This window comes from Talpa occidentalis, unplaced genomic scaffold (assembly GCF_014898055.3).
Source record: "Talpa occidentalis isolate TD23 unplaced genomic scaffold, MPIMG_talOcc4v2.1 talOcc4.7, whole genome shotgun sequence".
NCBI lineage: Eukaryota > Metazoa > Chordata > Mammalia > Eulipotyphla > Talpidae > Talpa > Talpa occidentalis.
In genome coordinates, this window is record NW_023605083.1 from 79,547,322 (window position 1) to 79,573,216 (window position 25,895).

Here is a 25,895-nt window from a genome sequence, read left to right on the forward strand (position 1 = left end):
CAGACATCAGAGAAAACACATACGTAGTGGGAGACTTCAACACACCACTATCAACAATGGATAGATCAACAAGACAAAAAATAAGTAAAGAAACCAAAGCTCTAAATAAGGACCTAGAGCAATTGGGCTTAACAGACATCTATAGAACACTAAACCCCAAAAAAACGGAGTACACATTTTTCTCAAGCGCACACGGATCATTCTCCAGGATCGATCACATACTGGGGCACAAGACAAACATCAACAGATACACCAAGATTGAAATCATATCAATCATCTTTTCTGACCATGAAGGCATCAAACTAGAAATAAACCATAAAAAGAAGGCAAGGAACTTTCCTACCTCATGGAGATTAAAAACCACACTACTGGAAGACCACTGGACTAATGAGGAGATGAAAGAAGAAATTAAAAAATTCTTTGAATTGAACGACAAGGAGGACACCAATATCCTAAATGTATGGGATGCAGCAAAAGCAGTAATAAGAGGAAAATATATAGCAATAGAAGCTCACATCAAGAAACAAGAAAGAACTCAAAGAAACAACCTAATCTCGAAGCTCAAAGATCTAGAAAAAGAACAACAAAAAAACCCCAAAACCAGTAGAAGAAAAGAAATAATAAAAACAAAAGCAGAAATAAATGAAATTGAAACTAAAAAAACAATCCAAAAGATCAATGAAACCAAGAGCTGGTTCTTTGAAAAAATAAATAAAATAGACAAACCCCTAGCCAGGCTCACAAAGGAAAAAAGGGAGAAAGCACAAATAAACAGGATCATCAATGAAAGAGGAGAAATCACAACGGACACAGCAGAAATCAAAAGAATAATCAGTAACTACTATGAACAGTTATATGGAAACAAGTTTAACAATCTAGAGGAGATGGACAAATTCCTACAACTCTACAATCACCCAAAGCTAGATAAAGAAGAAATAGAACACCTAAACAGACCAATTACAAGCAGCGAAATTGAAATGGTAATCAAAAACCTCCCCAAAAACAAAAGCCCAGGACCTGATGGATTTACAAATGAATTCTACCAAACATTCAGAGACGAATTAGTGCCTATCCTTCACAAACTCTTCCAAAAAATTGAGAAGGAAGGGACAATACCAAACACGTTCTATGAAGCCAACATTACACTAATACCAAAACCAAACAAGGACAACACAAAAAAGGAAAACTACAGGCCAATCTCCCTAATGAACACTGATGCAAAAATCCTCAATAAAATTTTAGCTATCAGAATCCAACAATGTATCCAAAAGATAATTCACCACGACCAAGTAGGATTCATTCCAGGGACACAAGGATGGTTTAACATCCGAAAATCAATCAACGTTATCCAACACATCAACAAAAAGAAATATAAAAACCATATGATAATATCAATAGATGCTGAGAAAGCTTTCGACAAAGTGCAACACCCATTCATGATAAAAGCCCTTGAAATTCTTGGGATACAAGGAACATACCTCAACATCATAAAGGCCATCTATGACAAGCCAACAGCCAGTATCATTCTCAATGGTGAAAAGCTGAAAGCAATTCCATTAAGATCTGGAACAAGACAAGGATGTCCACTCTCACCACTGCTTTTCAATATAATACTGGAAGTCCTAGCCAGAGCAATAAGACAAGAGAAAGACATCCAAGGAATCCAAATAGGAAAAGAAGAAGTCAAGCTATCACTATTTGCAGATGATATGATAATATACATAGAGAACCCCAAAAAGTCCACAGAAAAACTAATTCAACTCATCAATCAGTTCAGTAAAGTGGCAGGATACAAAATCAACACGCAAAAGTCAGTAGCCTTCCTATACACAAACAATAAATCTGAAGAAGAAGAAATCAAAAAAACCATCCCTTTTTTTATTGAAACAAAAAAAATCAAATATTTGGGAATAAATCTAACAAAAGAGGTAAAGGACCTATACAAAGAAAACTATAAAACACTGTTAAAAGAAATAGAAGAAGACACAAAGAAATGGAAAGACATCCCCTGCTCATGGATTGGAAGAATAAACATAATTAAAATGGCCATCCTTCCAAAAGCAATATACAGATTCAATGCTATTCCAATCAAAATTTCAATGTCATTCTTCAAAGAAATAGAACAATTATTGATGAAATTCATATGGAATCACAAAAAACCCCGAATAGCCAAAGCTCTCCTGAAAAAAAAAGAAGGGAATGGAGGCATCACACTCCCAGACTTCAAACTCTACTACAAAGCCATAATCATCAAAACTGCATGGTATTGGAACAAGAACAGACATACAGACCAATGGAATCGAATAGAAAATCCAGAAATAAACCCACAGATTTATGGTCAACTAATCTTTGACAAAGGAGCAAAGAAAGTTTGTTCAATAAATGGTGCTGGGAAAACTGGGTCGCTACATGCAAAAGAATGAAGCTTGACCACTACCTCACACCATACACAAAAATCAACTCAAAATGGATTAAAGAACTAGACATAAGACCTGAAACCATAAAATATATAGAAGGAAATATAGGATAAACACTACGTGATTTGCACATCAAAGACATCTTTACAGACACATCACCCAAAGCAGTGATAGTGAAGGCAAAGATAAACAGCTGGGACTACATCAAATTAAAGAGCTTCTGCACAGCAAAAGAGACAATAACAAAAACAAAGAGAAACCCCACCAACTGGGAGAACATTTTTGCACCCAACACTAATGATAAAGTACTGATCACAAAAATCTGCAAAGAGCTGATGAGACTTAACAACAACAAAGAAAAGAATCCAGTCAAAAAATGGGCAGAAGAGCTAAAAAGAAACTTCTCTGAAGAGGAAATGCAAATGGCCAACAGGCATATGAAAAAATGTTCAACATCACTTGTCATCAGGGAAATGCAAATCAAAACTACCATGAGATACCATCTTACACCAGTGAGAATGGCACATATTAAAAAAACTAGCAACAACAAATGTTGGCGAGGGTGTGGAGAAAAAGGAACTCTTCTGCACTGTTGGTGGGAGTGCAAACTGGTCCAACCACTGTGGAGAGCTGTGTGGAGATTTCTGGACCTACTAAACATAGAGCTTCCATATGATCCAGCAATTCCACTCCTAGGTATTTACCCAAAGGACACAGAAACATCCATTCCAAAGAACACCTGCACCCCTATGTTTATAGCAGCACTGTTTACAATAGCTAAGCTTTGGAAACAGCCCAAATGCCCAAAAATAGATGACTGGATCAAGAAGATGTGGTACATATATACCATGGAATATTACTCAGCATTCAAAAAAGATAAACACATGCAATTTGCAGCAACATGGATGGCACTGGAAGGGATCATGCTCAGCGAAATAAGCCAAAAAGAAAAAGAAAAATACCGGATGGTCTCACTCATAGCAGGAATCTAGAAAACTTAAATAAGGGACCAGGAAAACGAATAACTATAAGAAAGTGAAAAGCAAAATCAACAAAAAACTACGAACCAGAGACACTTTTAGGGGGGCGGAGGTGGGAGGGGAGGGATTGGGGTCAGAATGGGGGGGCTGCAATTGTATGGGGAATATAAAAATAAAATTTATTATTAAAAAAATAAATAAATAAAATAATGTGAAGCCAAAAAAAAAAATAAAAAATAAATTGAAAAAAATAAATCCCATTTCCTGTTAACATATAATAAAATCTCAGTTAAACAGCTAGTGGGAAAAAAAAAATAAAGTGTACAGTTCGATAGTTTTTAATATAATCAAAGAGCTGTGCAAGTATCATCACAATCACGGAACTTTTCACCACCACCCCCAAAAGCCCCAGTGACTTCTCATTTCTCTCTAATCCCTCCCTCCTAGCCCTCACCTGCCACTTAGCTGAATTCTGTCTCTGTAAATTTGTCTAATCTTGGCATTTCCTATAAATGGCATGAGACATTCTTTCACTTAATGTGTTGATTTCAAGGTCCATGCAAGTATCTGCATTTCATTCCTTTTTATATACAAAATAATAATATTCCTTTGTATGGATACACCGTGTTTGATTTATCCATTTACCACACGAAGGATATTTGAATTGTTTCATGAACAATGCTACTGTGGACGTTCATGTAAAAGTTTTGTGAAAACATATGCTTTTATTTCTCTTGAGTATATACTAAAAGTGGAATTTTTCTGGGTCATGTAACTTCATGTTTAACGTTTTGAGGAGTTGCCAGTCTGTTTTGAAAAGTAAGCATGCCATATTACATCCACTCCAGCAGTGCCGAGAGTGCACTTTCTCCACAGCCTCTCTAAAAAAAGTCTTTGTCTTTTTCACTATAAGCCATCTTAGTGTGTGTGCCGGGGGATCTCACTGTGGGTTTTTGCATTTTAGCATTAGCATTTCCTTACTGGCTGATGATCTTTACCATCTCATGTGCTTATCGACCATTCATATATCTTCCTTAGAATAGTGTCTTTTCAGATCCTCCCTTCATTTTTCAGCTGGATTGTCTTTTTTTTTTTTAATTATTGTTTTGTAAGAGTCTTTTATATGGATGCAAGACCCCTATCAGACATGTGGTGTGCAAACATTTCCCTCCATTCTTTCGATTGTTTTTTTACTTTCTTGGTGGTGCCTTTGAAACACAAAAGCTTTAATTTTGATGAAGTCCAGTTTATCTATTTTTTCTCTTGTTACTTGTATTTTTAGTGTCAGAACTAAAATAAACCATTGCCTACTTTAACATCAAAAATGTATGCCTGTATTTTTTTGTAAAATGATAGAGTGTCAGCTTTAACATTTAGATTTCTTTTCTTTTCTCTTTTTTTTTTTTGTGTGTGTGTGACCCTCACCGGTGGCCGGGGATTGAACTGGTGCTGCAGAGGCTGCGGCCAGCCTCGCAACCCAGCGCTCAACTGCTGCACCACCAGGGGAAACCCTAACATTTAGATTTCTATACCATTTGAGTTAATTTTTTCATTCATTATGAGGCAGGAGTTCAATTTCATCCTTTTGCATGTGACTACCTAGTATCCTATATCATTTGTTTTTGTAAATAATGTTTTATTGGGACATAGGTATACCCATTATTTGGATGTTATTGAATACAGTTGCAGAGTTGAATAGTTGTTACAGAGACTGTATAATTCCTAAGCTTGAAACACTTAGTGTCTTTACGCACATGCAAAATATGAATAAATGAGCTTTAATTCATATATAAATATATGACTATCGATAGTGCTGTCATATCTCACTGGAAGATGTCCCCAGAAGGAATCAGAAAAGAGGAATTATTGACAATATTTATATCTTGCAAAAAAAAAAAAAAAAAAAACCGTGGGCCAGGTGATGTAGGTTAAGTCTCAGCTTTGCCACTTATGTAAGTCATTACATAAGCTATTAGCATCACTCTCCCTTACTGGGCTTTTGTTTTGCTTTTTTATTAACAAATCTGTGGATGCAAGACAGAGCTTGGTCTCAGGGTTGAATGGAGATGGCTTCAGTCTTCTGACTAGTTGTGCAACCTTAGCAGGTTGAGCCTCTATTCTCTGTGAGTTTTAAAGTCTTCATCTGAGAAATAGGGGAGAACAATAAATATATCAGGTTATTGTAAACATTTGAAGAAATAACCTAGAGAAAATATCACCATACAGGTTCTGGAGTACAGACAGAAAGGAGTTCCTGACAATATCCATATTCCACTCAAACTGGGTAATCTACAGCCAGCCTGATGCAGATATAGCAGCAAATATATGAATTTTCTATTAAGCCTTTTCTGTTGCTTCTAAAATTATGATCCTTCCTTTATGCTCATATAGCATATTGTATCTCTGTAACAGAATTTTTTCCCTAAGTCTTTGCCCTCCAGATGCTAATTGCCTGTGGATAACCAATGTCCATAGTATGACTCTCAATAAATGTCTAGATGCCAGCATTCACATTTTATGTTCTTTTCTTTCAAAATAACAGATGAATGCAAAAGACCACACATTCCCAAATCACTGGCATCCAAATGATGTTGTTTGGGTTCAAGCTTGCCTGCTCTAAGCTATTGAGAAATTAAGAAAAATTCAAGAAGCACATTTCAGAGACCCACTCATTCTTAGAACTTTTGTGAATTGTGATCTTTACATCTAGGTTCTTGACCATTCTTGACCCCACTTCAATCAAAATCCCAAGAGGTACAACATCAGTCCTGGAGCCCACCTCTTAGAGGACTATTGGAAACAATTGGAGTGTGTTCAAAGTAACAAACAGAAAATGAAATTTAGGAACAGCAGAAAGGATCTTGGGCTTGCAGGAAACTAATTTAGAAAAGAAACTTAGGAAACATGGAACTGTGAAAATTTAAAATATACCCCTGAAATCTCACTCCGAGGAATTCACTCTAAGGAATCATTCCATAAGTGTTCAAAGATAAATGCAAATGGATATTCATGGAAGCATTCTTTAACAGTGTGTGTGTATGTGTATGTGTGTAGAATTGGAAACAACCAAAATTTCCAGACATTAATTCAATGGAAAAGTATGGATACAGTTAACTCTTGAACAAGGGGATAGGGGCTCTGACCTACCACTACTGCAATTAAAATATATATATATATATATATATATATATATATATAAAATTTATAATTGATGCTGTACTTGCAAATTTTGCATCCACATATGCAACTTACCAAATCTGGGACTGGAACCCCAAGGAAGAAAGCAGAACCCACAGATGGAAAAAACTTCATATAACAATATGTTACTTAAAGGTCAACTGTACATCCACACAAATAAGCATGATGCAGATGTTAGGAATGATAAATTTAGGAGCTTTCATGAGCTAATGTTGAAATGGTAAATTGATACAAATGTTGTAGAAAAGTAGCAATTTCACTCCCAGTATATACCCACTTGGAAGTCTTTACAAGTATACTGAATGGACTTTATTGACATCTTTATTTGTAATAGGTCCAAACTGAAGACATACTAATAAGTTCAACATTGAAATAGAAAAACCAATTATTATAAGCCATATATTGGAGTACTATAAAAATAAAAAAAATACAACCACACAGTTTTATGTATGTGAAAGAATTTCACAAAATAGTGAGCAAATAAGCTAGACACAAAAGAATATGTTTAATTCTATAAAGTTAAAATTCAGGCAAACTAAGTTTGAAGTCAGGAAACTGGTCACCTTGGAGAGAAGAGAGGCAGTGGTGGTTAGAGTGGGGTGGGAGAGAAATAGGGAGAGGTGCTATGCAGTAGAGAGGGAAATGCTAAAAGTCCACATTTTGCTTCTACATTTTGTGGACATTTTGTGCTTTTTTTCAACAAAAAGCAAAAGTAATTAAAAAATAGTTTACCACATATGAGAGGAAAGAAAGCAGATTATAGAACCATTTTATAATAATATTTCACTTGGGTTAGAAAAAGAGAGATTAATTCTGATTGAGAAATTCGGGAAATATATGCCCCAAGATGTTAGTAGTGATTACTTTGTGGGAGAATTGTCACTTGCTGCTTTATACATTTCTATACTGCTGAATCTTTAATAATAGCTATTACTTTATACCACAAGCCAGTCCTATTCCTATCTGCCAGGTTGCTGGGTCAGTAAGCCCAAGGGAAATGGAGCAGAATGTGTCTTACAATTTACGTAACTGAAACTGCCTCCCCTGGCTCCTGACCATGATCTGGTGTCGATGCACCAACCTGGGGCATCAACATCTTTAATGCATCACCCCAGGTCCCCCAACTTCATTCCTGCTCGTCTCCTCAGTCGCTAGGCAATAAGCAATTAAATTTTGGAAAGCCTTCTCCACCCTGGATATATTATCCTGGAAATTGGACTTTGCATCTGGTAGTCTTAGAAAGCAAAATTTCCCTCCCTTCAGTCCCCCCTCCCCGACCCCACCCCCTGGCTTACAATTGACTCACAATTTAATTAAAAAGATTCCAGGGACATCTGGTCTCCTTTTCTAGGAGTGCATTTGCAGTTGGTTTTTCTGGCATGTTTTTGTTTGCAATCCAAGGCTTATTTACAGAGGCAGACTCAATTTTTCGTCTCTTAGGTATATATTTGAAGTCTTTATTAATTATAGACTATGACCATTCATCTGCATTGTAAGCTCCTACTTGTCTATTTCACCCTGAATGCTGTGACACCACCAGTGCCGGCCACTCTGCAGACCCCACCAGAGCACAACGTGCCTTGAGGAATCCAGAGCACAGTCTCCCCAATCCCTGGGATCCTTGCCATCAACACAACTCTTTAGTTGGTCATTTTCTTTAATAGTTACAAAATAAATATAGAATGTGCTCTCAGATATGTATGGAGGGTAAGAGCAGAACCAGAAGTTGGATCGGTAACCTCTGACAAACCATCCATTCTCTCCGGGCCTCTGGTCCACCTGTAAAATAGGGTGCTGGATTTAGCTAGCATTTTCCAAACAGTGGGTTACATCCATACTTTCGTGCTTTGGTCTGTATGTGCATGTCCCCTCTGTTGGTATTTATACAATATTTTCTTCAAATACTGTTTTCCCCATAAAGGTGAGTATTAAATCACTGCATCAAGGTAATATATAATCACTCACCATAAATAGAAGGTAACTTTAAAGGGAGTATAGAGAAAACAGAATGTTGATATCTTATCATCTAATATTGTTTCTTGCCAAGGCTTTGTGCCTGAGACCTGTTCTTTGCTAAAAGAGAGAATTAGGAAATCTTAGAGACTTGTAAATGGCAGGCTGATATCATTTTGAGCCTTTCTCCTTAGACAATACCTGAAGGACTGAAAGAGAACTGAGGAGGAAATAAACTCCTGATTATTGGATAACTTAAAAACAATGGTCAAGATTATCTGTCAAATCTTTTCTGGCTCCAACAATCCGGAGAGAATGGACCATGGCAGTGGGCAACTGCTGGCTCAGAGGTTGATGTTGAGGCCATTCCCACTGAGGTGGGGAAAAAACTTTTTTTCAATTGAGGTAATATTGGCTTACAATGTTATAAGTGAATTACCGGTAGAGGAACCCCTCCCCCCCAAATCTTAACACTGGCAGACTCTGCAAGTAGTCATCAGGTCCCCCGAACTACCCCACCCGAGGCTGGTTTCCCGTCTAGCTTTCTCCAGGATCGCATCCAGGTCCTCTCAGTTACAAGGAACACATTCCCAGCAGAACACCCTCCAGTAAAACCTCCAGGGCTGCAAGCTTCATAGGGCTTCGAGGCAGGATTCATATCAATGACCTGGGAATCCAGGTCATTGCAGGCACCTTCTCTGAGTTATGACAACCTGCATCGCCAGAGAGCAGTTATGCATGGTGCACAAGGAGGGGATACTGTTAAGGAATACCTTTGATCGGTCACTCATTTGTTCATTCATTCATTCACTCAACTATAAAAGGCCTGCCTGGGTTTGTGGTCACATAAGTAGTTGCAAGTTCAAACATGAACATGCCACTTACTGTTCCCTTGAACACTTGTTTGCACCTATTTCTCATCTATAAGGTGGGATTAAAAGACCCATTTCATAGATGCCTTTGTGAGGACTAGTAGCATTGTATATCCTCTGATCCTGCACATTCAGTCTTGAGAGAAAGATAGACAAAACCTAAAGCAGAATGCAGTGGGCTACAAAATATTAAAAGACAAGATCACTAACTGTTTGGAGGCCAGAGGATGGAGCAGCCTTCTCAGTCACCCAGACTTCACTTTACCTGACCCTGAAGGGTGGGGCATTTTCGGAGGCAGAGAACACAGGACTGAGATACTGAGCAGAAGGAAGGCTTGATGGAGAAGAGGGGGACTATGTGATCCAGGGAGTGGGGTGGCACAGCTAAAGCAGGAGATCAAGGGAAAGGGTGCAGGGGTGTTGCTTTTGAAAAGGTTCAATAATCCCTTGCTTATGCCACAGCCTCTACCTGTTCCTGGGCACCTTTATCATTGATGGAGCCTGAATCAAAGGGAATCCTCACTGCAGGTCCCTGTGCAGGGATATTTCACACACTGTAGCAAGAAGCCATTTCTGGTCACAGCAGTATCAGAGGGAAGACGCAGAGAACTTTGCTGCAGGTTTAAGCAGTAGTGGAAGCAAACCAAGACAACCGTGGAAAATTATTACTTGAATTAAACCCTAGTAGCCTTTGTGCCTTATTCTCACCAGGCAGAGAGGATGGGAAGAGAAGAAGCAGGCTGCTCAAAGTTCTTCAGCTGATGTCAAGCATAAAAGATGTCCACGTGTTTTAGAAACCTTTGCTAACAAGTGTCCCTTATCACACTTTCAATGGAAGTGAAATTCTTAGCTATTAGAAATAGTCTCCTCACATTTAGAATGGGAACAGTCATCCCTAGATTGATCTATTAAGGGCTTCCAGGAATCTCAAAATTAAGTAATGCTTTGAAACTATTTCAAAAGCTGATAAGTACCAAATGAATGTACAAAAAGTACTCCACGGCGGTGATGTTACTGCACAAACAATTTTGAATCCTGCATTTTTATGCGATATTATACCCTAAACATCTTCCACATTCCTGGAAATTCCTTATACTGACTTTAATCACCATCCACTATCCTATAAAATACCCTAAATTACTTGAATACTCCCTATAACTGGACATTAAGATTGTTTTCAATTATCTTTGTTTAAAGATTTATTTATTTATTTATTTGTGACCTCATAGATTATTTATTTTCAGCCACCTAACTGGTTAAAAGCCCAAAGATGACAATAATTGCCATTTTAAAGTTCTTCTTTATATATTTATATATATATATATATATCATTATAAAACATTATACAACATACTATTTTGTCCTTATACAATCATGTAAGGTAGATTCTGATAATACTCCCATGGGGAGGAGGAGGGAGAGGGATCAGAAGGAGGGAGGGAGGAGCACAGGGGACTGAGGTGACGGTGCACGGGTGCATTGGGGAAGGAAACTCTATGGGGACTACACCTGAGGGGGTTGGGGGGATTGTTTAAAAATGAACAATGATGTAAAAATTAAAAAAAATAATATTAAAAAAAACAAATGCAGCTATTGAGCTTTTGAAAAATGGCTATTGCAGCTAAAAAGCTAATTTTTTTTCATTTTAATCCATTTAATGGAAATATAAATAACAGATACAATTTTAAATTTCACAATTGTAAGCAAGGCAAAGACTAGCTAGAGACTCCAAAGCTGCATATTGATCATCTTATTGAATTGTGATAAGAGCAAGAAACAGATTTTTAATTTGTTAAACTACTGATGTTTGGAGATTGATAAAGCTGTTTAAGATTTATTTATTTTTGCACACAAGAACTGGGGTATAGGCCAGAGGTGTGGGGCATGAGAAGATTCACCAGAGACAGAGTGGAGAACAGAACAGACAGACTGACCAAAATACACTGCTGAGGGGAGCTGTGGGAGAGACAGGAGAGGTCTGCTGCACCATCTGGGTCCCTGATTGGGGATTGAACTTGTGCTGCAGTGGCTGTGGATAGCTTCATAGTGCTGAGACTTAACCCCTTGCACCACCAGGGAGGCCCTGTTTTTAATTTTCTGCTCATAAGACTAATATAAAAATACCCGTCTTTATACACACAGGGTTTACCCCCCTTCTTCTAAATATTTTTAACATTTCAGATGGTTTCCTTGTCACGGAGGCATCACTGTGGGAAAAAGGAATGAGTAGCTGCAGACTCTGGATGCATACGACAGGTTATCCTCCGAAGGATGGTGCTAGTTCATCCTCCCATTGACAGTGCGTGAATGTGGGCACTGGCTCTTCTATGCCTAGTCTGGAACCCCCTGAGGACAGAGGCTGTGCCCTATTTACTCACCCTGGTAACTCAAGCATCCCCCACTGTGTGGGGGAATGAATCAGGCCACATCATTTCTGCTCCCAGAATGAATGCTCACTTCTGTCTCATCAGATCTGTGTCTGAAAACAGAGAAGACCATTTGATTTTGAACTTCACAATGATAACAAAAAGTACATCTGTGAAAGAAAGAACTCACACACTGGAAACAAAGCTAAATAAAAACCTAAGATGGCAAGACATTCTGGAGGGCTCTGCTGTTACACGATACTGGTATTAGCTGCAATCTCTTGTACTTGGAGAATTATTCAACCTGTGGTCTGGCTTCGTAAAGAGAAATGGGCAGCTTTTGTATTATGTGTAATATAGAAAGGTTGACCTTTGGAAAGAAGTGATCACGTAAATGATTGCTCAGCTTAATTTTTTAAATAATTCCAGCCCTTTCATTCCCTTTTTTGGGTAGGCAACTTGGCTTCCGGGGGAGGAGGACTAGACGCCTTGAACTTGACTATGTGGGTGGTTGGTCAGTAACTGTGACCCTAGAGCAGGGGTCGCCCCAGAAGAAGGCAGTGCTTGTCTCATGTTCCTTCAGATCCCAGCTCAGGGCCTCCCAGCAGCCCACGCTTCTCTTCTCCACCCTCTGCCTGCAGAGAGGCCAGTGAAAGAACTCATGTTTATTGAGCAGTGATTACGTCCAGCACTGTGCATGCCTTATCTCACTGCATCCTTAGAAAAATCTGGAATGTAGGCACCGTGCTCTCCATGTTATAAACAAGGAAACCAAGGCTTAGCTTTCCTCAGAGCCACCCAGCTGGTAGGTGGCAGAGCCAGGAATTTGATGCCACTGCCCCCACGCTGTTGCTGACAAGGAACTTATGCAAGAAAGGCCACCTCGGGGCCTCCCTGGTGGCACAGCGGTTCAGCGGTTGAGCGTTGGGCTGCAAAGCTGCCCACAGCCTCTGCAGTGCCAGTTCGATCCCCGACCGTTGGCAAGGGTCCCACATGGCACGACAGACCTCTCCTGCTGTGCCCGCTGCTCCCCTCAGCAGTGTGCTTCATCGCCCTGCCTGTTCTGTTCCCCACTCTGGCTCTGGTGAATTCTCTCGCCCTCCCACGCTTCTGACTGTACCTAGTGCTTGCACAAATAAATAAATAAATCTATAAAAAAAAAAAAAAGATAACATTGATTCACAACACTGTCCACAATGCAGAAATACAGGGTCCTTGTTGAATTTCTGAGTCTACCCGCTCATGTAACTGAGCAGGGGCTTAAAGGTCACAGCAAGTTAGTTACAGAACTGGGTCACCCTATAAACACCTTATACATCACCTCTTCATGCCCAGTGTGTGCAGTGGTTGTCTCTACCTTCAACAACCCGTCTATACCGGTCTAGAAGATAGGACATGGGTGAGGTCAGTATAATGTATGTTGTCCCTGTAGATCACAGTTGTAAACCAAAGGCATCAGAGGTTGAGTTCTGCTCTTTTGTGGCCCACAACCACACCACCACCACATCCTGGGAAAGACACCTGAGCCCTCTCGCTGCAGGCCAGAGGAACCCCTGCAGGGTGAGAGAGCAGCAGAGATGTCCCACTGAGCAATGCCTCTCCAGACCATGCAGGGGGCTCAGGCTGTCTTCGATGCCTAGAGATAAATCAGCTATAAAGCTGCTCTCACTAACCCTGGCGCTAATGAGGTCTTTGAACTAAACAAAATTCCTATCTGTAGTTTGAGCACAGAGGGAATTGCTCCCAGGCTGACAGCACAGAGCCCCTCATTAGCCATTTTCCTGTTCCCAGCAGGCTGGACCCTGCAGGCCAGCCATGCCGCAGACTATGGAGAGGGTTATGGCTTGGCAGGGACTGGCATTCCAGGCGTGACTGGGCTCCCCTCATCTTAGAGTGAGGTTTGTCCTGTCTCTCTCACAGAGAGAGAGACAAATTAATATACACAGAGTGCACGTCCAGTGTCTTCCTGTGAGCAGTGCGCCTAGGATGAAGGAAAGTGTGGAGATGGGGGAAGGGTCCTGCCAGCAAGGATGATGGTCCTCAGGAGAGGGAGGGGTAAGGTTACCTCTCCCTGGGGATTCTACTGAGGCCCAGAGCTTAGAGTCCTTCCAGAACTCAGATGCCTGCTCAGAACTCAGAGGCCATTACCTGGGCTCTCCTTGATACTCTCAGACCCCAGGCCTGAAGCCTGGGAAGCAGATACTGGTTTGCTCTAGAGGGTGCTGAGCTTGAACAAACATTTGCTCTGTACTGGGTTTGTTTCCAAGTAACTAATTCCATGTACTGTATGGTAAAAGAGGAGTCAGAATTCTAAAGCCCAGAGGGAACGTGATCAACCCCAGCTACACAGTCAGGTGGGGGCAGACTAGGGTCTCTAGTTTGGAGTTGGCTAAGTCCCAGCTCTCTCCCTGCTCACCCAGGACCCAGTCATGCACACATGTGCAGGAGGGATCTCGCAGTACCCCATCCCTCCACCTTCCTCAAGTTTCCCAGTACACCCAGTTTGTAGCCTACAGTGTCTCTCCTTTGGCCAGTGTTTCTGGTGCCTGCACCACCCCCAGACCCTCACCCCCATCACAGAAGGCAAGTGCTGGTTGCCTAGTACCACTGTTCTTCCAGCAGAGGCCTGAGTCAGAGGTTCTGCTCATTCCCAACAAGCAGAGGGAAGTGGGGAAGCAGCAGCCCTAACTGGCACAGGAGGCAGCACATGTTTTTCAAAACATTAACAACCACAAGCTAACATACACCACACACAGGGAATATGACCTCATAAAGAAAGCTCATCCAAGGCAGATGACAAATGGGAACTGGCCATTTGCGTGGCAGAGGTCCCTAGTGCTCAACCCCAGCTGGCTTAGCTGTGCACACACATCATTAGGACAATTCATGGGGGATGCCTGCCCAAGCGCCTGTGGGTTGGCATGCCTGGAAGGCACGTGCAGCAACTCTACTCACCCTGCAGCTTCTGTTCTTGAAGAGAAACCACTTCCCTCACAATGCATGCACTGGCCCAGTCCTAGCTGTGAGCCTCAGACTCCATGTTCAGACTTCCTAGCCAGAATTTACAGGATGCAAATATGCACACACCCGAGCGTGCACATCAAGCACCTCTGTGTATATGTGCCGAGTGTGTAGCTCACTGCATGTGTGTGTGCTCACTACATGTATCACCATGTGGTCTGCTAATGTGTGTGCACATGCATATGGATATACAGCTACATGGGTGCACTGCTGTGGACTAGCACAGCAGTAGACGATGAGGCCACCTCAGGGTTGAGAGAAGCGTGCAGGGTGGTCAGGGCGTCGGTGAAAGAAATGACAAACAGACACACTTCAAGAGTGAAAATCTGAGTGTAATTTTCTTTAAGTTTGTGACCAGTATATATGTGTTTTCCAAAAGCACAGGAATGAATATCAAAGAAATTAGCTTGCTCATGGGCTCAGTCTATCACCATCAGGGAGGTGATCTACATAACAAACAATGACCATTATAGAAGAAAGAAGGAAGCTTAGAAAGACAGATAAGGGATTAAAGTTTGTCTTGTAGTGGTTCCTGGTGGTCATTATCTATTGATAAGCGTCTGCCTTTTCAGGGAACTTCCGCTGCACTTCCTCTGCTTCAGGTTGTTATGCTGCTCTCCCCCTGCGCGCTGGTTGCCCAGCCAGACCTAGGGACTGTGGCGAAAGCCATTCCTAAAGGTCACTGCGGGGGGAGGTGCAGCAGGTATGTAGGGTTTTGCTGTTCTCCCCCTGCGCGCTGGTTGCCCAGCCGGACCTAGGGACGGTTAGCCCTAAAGGTCACTGCAGGGGGAGGTGCAGCAGTGCACGAAGAATACACACATACCAGTAACGCTACCCCATGCGCCTTGATGGCCTGCACTCATGATCCACATAGGTACGCACTATCTGCACAACACACGTTCACAAGTAGACGAGCCATCCACTTAACTGACACGCACGCATGCCCTAACCCCTCTGCCTCCAAAACCCAACTGGAATTGGTGCCAGGTGATTAACCACCACAGAAACGAGCCTCCTTCTCGCCTCATTTCCCAAATAATAGACACATACCGGGGTGGACCATTCACAAACGGGGAGACGTATCTCGTCAGAATGCATCTCTGTTGATTGGTTCCATCCTAATCAGAATGGCTGTTAAATCAGGGATCTTATACTTTCAACACTCATGTTTTTGTTTTTTGTTTTTAAGATTTATGTATTTATACAAGAACCAGGCCAGATGCACAGGAGGGTGAGAGGACTCACCATAGAGCGGGGAACAGAACAGGCAGACTGACGAAATATACTGCTGAGGGGAGCAGCGGGCGAGACAGGAGAGGTCTGTCCCGCCATGTGGGATTCCGTCTGGCCGGCCAGGATCGAACCCGTGCTGCAGAGGCTGCCAACAGCTTCACAGTGCAGCGCTCAACCATCTGTGCCACCAGGGAGGGCCCTCAATGCTCATGTTTTAACACCACAGTTTCCCTAGAGGTAAAGTCATAACATGGAAGTGGGGGTGTCTGCAAAGGCATTTAGAGGTCTAGAGAACTTAAGATGTCAAGCTTAAGCATCTACTTGGTGTGAAACTGGCATCAAAAGCTGGTGTCCTGACTCCCATGCTGGTTATTTTCCACTTATGCCCACTCACTTGTCAATATCAGCAAGTCTTGGGGGCACATCCACTCTGGACTAAGTTTGGTGCTAGATCCAAACATGAATGAGTTCTGACCTTGAAAAGCTTGGGTCGGAGTGTCTTTCTGTCCTCTCGTCTTGATCATTCCTGCTGCTGCAACATCCATTCGGACCTTCAGCTGACTGAGGAGAAACTCAGAGGGGTTTAGGGTTTAGCCCCTCTGCTGCCATGTCTGGACCACCCCTGGCTCTCCCAGCATCCTGGGAAGCTTTGGAGATCACACTTACAGATTGCTGATTAGAGATCATCCAGGTAACCCTGCATTTTGCAGCTGAGGCTAGAGATTCCTTAAGTACAGCTGCTTGATAAACCTCCTCAGCCCTTTGTCTCCAGGTCAAACAAGATTGAAGAAATGAGTGAGTGGCTGGTCTATGACTGGCACTCCTTTCATGTCAGTTTCCTGCCCTCTTGCCAGATGAGCCATCTCCCCCAGGACTTCATCCCCCATGATTGGGTCCCTCTCCTGCAAGGAATCCCCACTCCGATATCCTCACTTCCATCTCCTCCTCTCCCTGCCTCCTCAGGCTGTGTCCTTGAAAGTTGTCTGAAAAGAAGTCCCAGTTCTACTGTGCTTGATTGTTATAACCCCTGTTTGATTGGAATGGTGTCAACTGCTTGTGAGTGTGGCAGGGCCTCCCTAAAATTGCACACAACTCACTCACGTATGTGAGAAAGTGCACTTCTGTGATAAAGGATATTACTTTTTATTATATTATTGATGGGGAAAAGGCTTAGGGTTTAGCACCTCTGCCAAGGGCAGCAATAGGATGGGGGCTGTTTGACAGTGTTAGTGATGGTCTCATGTTCTCAAGTAAGAAAGACCCCATGGAATGGCATCGTGTAATGGTTGCTACTTGTCATTAGACAAAGACATTAGTCATTAGTTGTTAGCTACTTGTCATTAGACAAAGACATTTGTCTTTCTCCTGGACTCTCTCCAGGTTCTCAGAACCTCACATCCAACAATGGTAAAGAGAATTGACTTTGTAGTGTAGGCTACTCTGGGTAGCGGTTGAAGAGCTATATTAATTTGGGGAGATGGTTTCTCCTCTTTGGAGGAACAGAGACCTTATCGTAAGGCACTAGGACTAGACACAGGAGCATATCTGCAGTCAGCATCCCTGAGTTCCAATGCTGACTCCCCGCCATCCTGGGCAAGACACTAAACCTTCTTATTTAGCTCCAAGGTGGTAAAATAAGAATTATTAAATATATGTTGGACTCACATATGGATTGAGATAACACATCAAATCCGACATGGTGCCTTCACATAGTTTGTGTTCAGACATCAGCTCTCTTCTGCCATCTTTTCTCCAAGGAGGGACTTTGTTAGGTGGTCAACACACTCTGATCCCCAATCAGAAAGGAGTATCCTGATGTCAGTGAAGAAGGTTAAGCTACAACTGCCCATCCTCTCCTGCCCCTGTGAAGTGTCTTCTTCTCTACTTCAGCCTACAAATGACCACACTCCATAATGATGATGACGACATAAAGAAAACTTCCTGCACCACAGAATACTATGGCTTTGTGTACCTAGAAGATTTGAGGAGTGAAATACTTTGGCAAAGGGCCTCATGTGCTTGGAAGGAAGATGAGCCTTCTTTGTTTTCCCTGTTAAAGAATAACCACACTGCATGATGGATAGAAGTTGAAGGCCCATCTCTGTTGGCACAGCCCACTGGCTATCTAGCATCCTTCCTCTGCTTGACATACAGAGGAGAAGCAGGGATGATGATATGGTCCAAGGGACACAGGGCAGGCCTGAGTCACTGAGTGCAGGCTGGGAGCTCTGGGAACCCCATGTCACATGCGTGGTGCACATCCCAACACAATGGCAACTGGTGACTGGGATGGTCTCTTGTATCCTATCCCCAGAGGCAGATGCTCCAATTTGGGTCATGGAAACAGCAGCAGAACTTCTTATTTAAGTAGTTCTTTTCAATTTCTCACAATTACTCTGTACACTGAGCAAGTTGGTATTACCCCATTTGGGAGATAAGAAAATTGAGGTTCCTGAAAGACTGATTGGCAACTGACACCAGTGGCTCTCAACTCTGGGTGACTCTGACCCCATCCAGGGACTATATGGCAACCTCTCAGCAGACTTCTGCTTGTCACAACTGGGATGCTACTGATATCTAGTGGGTGATATCTAGTGGGTAGAGATACTGGTGAACAACCCAATGCACAGGAAAGCCCCCACAACAAAGAGGCATTCAGCCCAAAATATTTATAGTGCTGAGGTTGGGGGACCCTGATGTAGACCCTCTAGTATGTCCTCAGCTTTTATCTCCTAGAATAAACAAGAACAAGAATTAGTGAGAAAGATCTTTCTACTCTGGTTGCTATTTTGGGTTTTGAAAAGTGACACTAACTTTGACAAGAGAATATCCTTCTAGTTCACCCTGGGTGATGCCCCCCTTCTCCTGCATCTGCCAGTGAGTAACATTGACTCGCCCTAGGCTCTCCCCACATGATGTCCCAGCATTATCATCTCTGACTCATGGGCGGTGACAGGAGGGTACAGGAGGGAGGCATCTCCTTTGCCAGGGGTCTTTGGCAATACTTTCTTCTCAGAAAACCTTCTCTGTGGGAACTGGGGACCACAGTGACAGCTAGCTCATTGGTTCCCACAGGAGGTAGTTCCTCACAACACCATCAGCTTTTCAAGCTAGAAGAGCACTTTCAGATCATTTTGTTTCCTGCACCCCTATTGCACTCTGGATCTTTTAGTGATGAGGAAAATAGGAAAATGAGGCCCCTGGTCACTTGGTAAGAACAAAACTAGAACCACATCTTCTTCTAAACGCCCCCCCCCCCCATCCCTGGTCCCATGCCTAGAAATCCTTCCACAGCAACCTCTGCCCACAATTCTCCAGACTCCTAGTGTGGACTGGCATTGGGTGGAGTTTCCCCAACTTTTCCCCCGGGTTAATGGACTGGAACAGCCAGGCCCAAGTGATTGTGCTGGGATTGGGTTTCTGGGCTCAGTAATGGCACCAAGATGCTACAGTACCTGCGTGCCAGGAAATAATGGGATCGAATGACCCGAATGGAAACTCAGACTTGTCTGGCAAGGGCAGCTCTGGAAGATGCCTGTGGCTCAGTGCAGAATGCTTGCAACTTTTGATAGATTCCATTCTGTCATAAGAACAAGCAACAATTTTACCTACAGAAAATATGACTCTATTATGTGTGTACTCTACAACCACCATCCAAAGGAAACATGCCCGTGAATATTACCCCCCTCCACAAAACCCAACAACAGGCTGTCAAACTAAGCCGATCAACTGTTTTCAAGTTCTCCCCTTAATATCTATTTGCTATTGTTCGCTCCCTTTGTCATCGGCTGGTGCGCGCTAGCAGACAAGTGGTAATTGCTGCCAGAGGCTTAGGAAAATTTATGCGAAAAGAACTAAACATGGAGAAAAATGGTATCCATTAACTGTCTTTCTGCATTTTAGGAAAATGATAGCAAATAGGGGATAGATCTAAAGTTACTTTGGCCCAGGTCATAGCATTTCAATCTTTATATTTTTTTATTTTTATCACATGCACAGAAGTTCACTTGCAATACAATTTTTTTTAAGGATTCATTTATTTTTATATAAGAGCTGGGTACAGGCCAGAGGCACAGAGGGTGAGAGGATTCACTAGAGGCAGAGCAGGGAGCAGAACAGGCAGACGACAGAAATGCACTGCTGAAGGGAGCAGCGGGTGTGAGAGGAGAGGTCTGCGGCACCATGTGGGATTCTCGCTCTGGCCGCCACCAAGTGGGATTCTCAGTGGCTGGCTGTGATCTAACCTGCAATGCCGAGGCTTCCTACAGCTTTACAGCACCTCGCTCAATACAATTTAATGGATGGAATGGCTACAATAGATACATTTGTTTACATCCATTTCTTTTATGCTCCCTGACACTCTTCCCCTACCTCAACTTCATTCCAAATCCCCAGTGTGCCATAATCCCTGCTTATCTGCAGCACCTAAAGAAACAGTGACAGGAACACCAGGAACAATTAGATTATAAACTGCAGTAAGGTACGAACTGTGTCCTTCAGGATGTGTTTCTTGCAAAGAGCGACATACCTTTAACAGATCAGAATTCAAAACTCTTGATGTCCCTATGCCTTTGTAATTGCACAGGACTGGGATGACACCCACGGTTTTCTCTGCCTCCAGCCTTGCCTCAATCCATTCCATGCTGTGACGAAAGCGACCTTCCTAACATGCAAATCAGATCAATTCCTTCCTTTGAGTAAAGTCCACCTTGGCTCTCCATTGCCTTTGAAACAGTATCCAAATTCTTTTTCATGGCCTGAGAAGTGAGAAGTTTCCCTTCCCTGAGATTTTCCAGACTCAGTGATTGCTTGTCTTCTTTTCATGTCTCCGATGACGTCAAGCAGAATGTCTGATATTCCCTTTTCTTCACTTGGTTGACTCTGAATCAACCTTCACACTCAGCTGAAATCTCTTCCCTGGGGAAGGCCTCCAGGACTCCCACATCCCTGAATCAGAGAGGCCAAAAAAAAAAAAAAAAAAAAGAAAGAAAGAAAGAAAAGGGGGAAAAAAAGCATAGTTTTTAAGATAAGAGAAATGACTTTGGTGTCCAGCAGAGCTGGTTTGATCATTGACTCACCATATGACCTTGAGCAAGGTAGATGATATCTCTGATTCCTCCAGCTCCTTGAAACTGCAAAATGGGAATGATAATATACCCCAAGGGCCTTCATGAAAGTCAGTTGAGAGTATGCAAAAGGTGCTAGCTCCCAGGCAGTGTCCTCTATGGTGGTGGACAATATGTCCCTCACAGGCGCCCCTTCTCTGCTTCCAGGTCCCGGTTCTTACAATAGCTTGGAGCTCCCAGCATGGAGCCTTCCCTGTGTACAAGTTTGTGAATGAGTGCCTTAATGAATGAGCACATTTATTCCCTGGAGCAGAAGACTGAGGGATCCAGGTTCTACTTCTGACTTAAACGCAAATGAGTTGTGAAAATTAGGCTACTTTTCAGAAACAAGGGTGCAGAAATAGTCTAGGAATCAAACAGTGGGCAGGGTCTGCCTCCTCCAAGATGTGTTGCTTTTGCAAATGAGTTGGCACCTCCTGAAGCTTACTTGCTTAGCTGTACAATTAGAGCAATGTCTACTGTCACAAGGATGAAATGGATAATGTGCAGAGCATGTGCTTAAAAAACTAACCCTTTCCTCCCCCCTCCTCTTCCTGTGCTTTCTACTTTGCTTGATGGAGCACCCCCAGCTAAGTGTCCCCCCACTGAGTACCTTACTGCTAATGCCATGGGCATGGGCCTTGGACTAGAGCCTGCCATCCTTTTGAGGGCCTCACCACCCTTCACCACCCCTCACCTGCACCTCCCAGCTACTGTCGGGGTGCCTTAGGGAGTAGGGAATTGGGAGTTACTGTGTACCTGAAATGCTGACGTTATTTCTGCTCTTTTATAAAAGCATGAGGCACTGCAGAATGTTGTATAAATATCCAGATAAAAGATTAGTGAGAGATTCCTGAGTGCATTAGTGCTTCTAAACCATAGCCCACTTTGAGGCAGGGAGGGGACTTCAGGGACTGTCCTCTGTAGCTTTCAGGTTGTTACACCCAGATTCTACTTGACATTACTGACATTACTACCTCTCCCAAGAGCTGAGGAGCTGAAAGCATGTCAGAGAAAGAGGAGCATGACTTAAGCAGCTGAGAACATATGAAGAAAAAAAAAAAAATGAAGTCCTTCACCGGAAGATAACCTGATTGATTTACCCATTTTTTTGTTTGTTTTTATTGTCTAGGATAGAACATAAACCCCACAGCTCTGGGTCTTGCTTTGCTTCTATCCTTGCAATAACCCATTCCTGTCCTTTTGGAAAGGGCTTCCACACCCAGGCTGCCCATCTGATCCTGGTGGATTTCCTGGTAAAGGCAGCAGCAACTTCCACTTGGATTCAGCAACTGTCCCTCTGACAGTGTTGACCACACTCTTCTTGCAGAGAGAGAGCGGTGCACTGGTGAGGACCCCTGCTTAGAGGCCCAGGCAGGTGTCTTCCACCCCTCAGCCCTCCCCTGCCAAGGAGAGACAATATGCACAGCTCATCAGGTGCTCAGGGAGCAGGTCTCCTATTTGTCCACATATATGTGCACCTTCTTCTGCCTGGAAAGCTTCCCACACTTTCTACCCCCAAGACCCACTTTGCCCAATAAATTCTTACTCCTTTTTGCATAGAACTGGGGTGCCGGCCAGAGGTGCAGGGATGAGAGGATTCACCAGAGACAGAGTGGGGAACAGAACAGGCAGATCTACTGAAATACAATGAGTGGAGCAGTGGGTGAGACAGGAAAGGTCTGCTGCACCAGGTGGGTTAGCTCCCTGGCTGGGGATCGAACACAGGCTGTAGTAGTGATAGCACTGAGAATTAACCCCTAGGCCACCAGGGAGGCCATCCTTTTCCTTCTTTGAGCCTTCCCAGCATCTACCCCACTGGGATTCCATCCCTGTACTTTCCTCTGTAGTAACACACAGGACAGAGCCCTCCCTCCCTATTTGTTCATTTGCCTCACCTGCAAGTCACCCTCATGAACAGGGACAATCTCGTCCTCCTCTCAGCCCCTGGCACACAAAAGATACTTGAAGCATGCTGGGTGATGAACAGGGGAGCAGGGGCATCGTGTTTACCATTGCAAGCTGAGGGTGAAGCAGTCTTCTAGATGCTGTCTAGAGTGGAGGAGGGTGACTGATCCAGGGAGCAAAAACAGTCTTATATCTGGGATATATGTGGCCCAGTCATGGGCAGGCAGAGAGACCAGGATCTGAGTATTCTAGAAAGCAGTCAAAAATGGAGGTTCAGGCCAGCTGCTCACAAAGTCCATTTACCTGGCCCTTATTCTTCTTTGATAACACTTTGTTGGGAGAACTGGATGCAGAATAGACCCAGATGAATAAGACGAGGTTACTCTCCTGATTGATGGAAGAGAAAACTGGGCAGAGCATGTGGCTTTTTTCCAGAACCCATGGCCATGATGGAGCTTCAAGCTCAAATAACTTCCTCCTTTGAGGCCCTATATTCTGCCCCAGCAAGTGCCTCCCAGGCAATTCTGCTTCCAAAAGAAGATGATGCCAAGAGGTCATTGGAGCTGGTCCTAAATCCTCTAGGTGCCTGAGCTGAGATGTGCCTAGTAGAACTGGGGACTTCAAGGCAGCTCCTGGGAAGGTTCTGGGGAAAAGAGAACTTTCTGGGTGCTTGGGCAGCATTTATGAACCCAAGGGAACCGAGATAAAATCATCTAGGGTAAGAGGTGATGGTTCAAAAAATTGTACTTTCCTGATTCTCTGGGATCTGCTTAGAGGGCCAGATCCTTGGAAAGAAACTGGGTCCTACAAGTTACCATCAGGAATCCCAGCTGCTCACAGGTGTAGACTATGAAAGGAATAGAGTGTTGTTGTGTGTGGGTGGGCGTGCATGTGTGTTTAACAGCAAACATCCTACTTTGAAAGGAGTCAGATTGGAAATGTCATTTAAGCCAGCTGAAAAATATTCATTACAGTGGGGTGGCCTCAAACACATCTTTAATTTACCTGCTGAATTTAGGACTAAATCACTCATCATCCCTAGTCCCACTCTGTACTTGAGATTCAACAGAACAAGGTTAAATGCCCAAGGGCTTGGCCATCAGAACTGTTCATGAGACCACAAAGGGAGGGTGCAGCCTTGGGAAGGGGAAGTAGTTCATCAGGTGAACCCCCAGCAGGCCAGGCACATGAAGTAGTGGGCACCGGTAGAGACCTGGGTGAATATTGCAGCCAAGTTGAGGCTCTGGCCCTTGGTCTTGCTTGCTGTCAGCATCTACTGAGTACCCTTCCATGGGTCCCATTTGGGAGTCATTGACTCCCAGAACCTGAACCTTCTGTGGCCCAGGAGAAGGGTCCCCCAAAGCAGAGTGTGTCTAAAAACCTGTGCTCACTGGGTCCACGTGTGGAAGCTCTGTAATACTCTCAAATTTCCACCCAAGTCATTGGGTGGAAATTCCACCAAGTTCAATGTCCGTTTGTCACCTCTGGCTTTTGGAATCTTAGACATTGTCCTGCCATTTAGAAAATAGTAGGGGTGGTCTTTGCATGAGTTCTCGAGAGTCCAAATCAAAAGACATGAAAGGAAGAAAAAGTCCATTTCAGCTAATGCTAAATACTGACAGCAGCTTAGGCAAGGTTGGAGGCAGCCAGAAATCTGAAATACATGATCTTATCAGCACTACCTTTTATTTGGAGGTTCATAAACACTTCATCAGTTTCCAGTTTCTTGTCACATTTAATAAGACAATCACTTACTTTTGTTTTATGTACTGGATATATGAAGTCATTTTAATCATGTCTAAATCTCATGAGAAAGATGAGGATTGGGAGAAAGTTCTAATATGTAGGCCACCTGGGCAGCAGGCATTTAAAGCATAATCATTCTGTTGTCCCAGCAGACTGCTGAGATTACATTTAACCTCATTTCTCAGTTCAGAAAACTGAGACAGTGAGGTTAAATGACCACTTCAAGGTCATACAACTATCAGTGGCAGAATCACTCTCTTGAATGTGTGTCCTCCCCATTATACCACGTTAGCTCCTCTTTTCCTCATCTACTGCATGTATCAAAGTTCATGCTACATTTAAACGTGCGTCCTGGGGCCTCTCTGGTGGCGCAAGGGGTTAAGCACAGGACTGTGCAGCTATCCACAGCCACTGTAGCACAAGTTCGATCCCCGGCCAGAGAGCTGACCCACATGGCACAGCAGACCTCTCCTGTTATGCCCACTGCTCACCTCAGCAGTGTATTTCAGTGAGTCTGCCTGTTCTGCTCTCCACTTTGTCTCTGGTGAGTCCTCTCACCCCCTGCATCTCTGATCTGTGTACCCCAGCTCTTGTATGCATAAAAAAATAAATCTTTATGTCTATCTATCTATCCTGTATATGTATATATATATATATATATATATATATATATATATACATGCATCCTTTACTTAACCAATATACAAGCATTCTGGTGATATTAATTGCATAGCAAATGATAGAGAGAAAATCTGTTTTCTCTATGGCTAAATGAAAAATTTGTAGATACATTTCCATGAAAGGGAAAAGAGATCTTACTGTAAGCTATGATGAGCACTGAGTATCAATTCATATAGTTGAGTATCAATTTATGAATAGAATTGAGTATTAATTTGACATTTTTAGAAATTTACCCCAATTTGGAGAATTTCTGTAACTGTGGCACTTTCTCTAAAAGCCCAGTTATTCTGAGACTCGCCATGTCATCTCCTGTGCCTACCTTTTCCCATCATCTGTTCATATCTTCAACATAGTTAAAGGTTTGGGCTTTAGAGCCAAGTTGTAAGAACCTGAATTGTGGCATCACTTTCTGCTA

At 43.0% G+C, this 25,895-nt stretch overlaps 1 long non-coding RNA gene across 1 annotated transcript; it reads right to left on the reverse strand.

Moving 5' to 3' along the window:
• Positions 1-5,396: 5,396 nt before the first annotated feature.
• LOC119232514 (uncharacterized) lies at positions 5,397-14,496 on the reverse strand. The gene is made up of 3 exons (XR_005122130.1): positions 14,356-14,496; positions 11,799-11,899; positions 5,397-5,540 (listed from the first exon to the last, which is right to left on the reverse strand). It is a non-coding gene; the product is annotated as an uncharacterized LOC119232514 (long non-coding RNA).
• Positions 14,497-25,895: the final 11,399 nt, after the last annotated feature.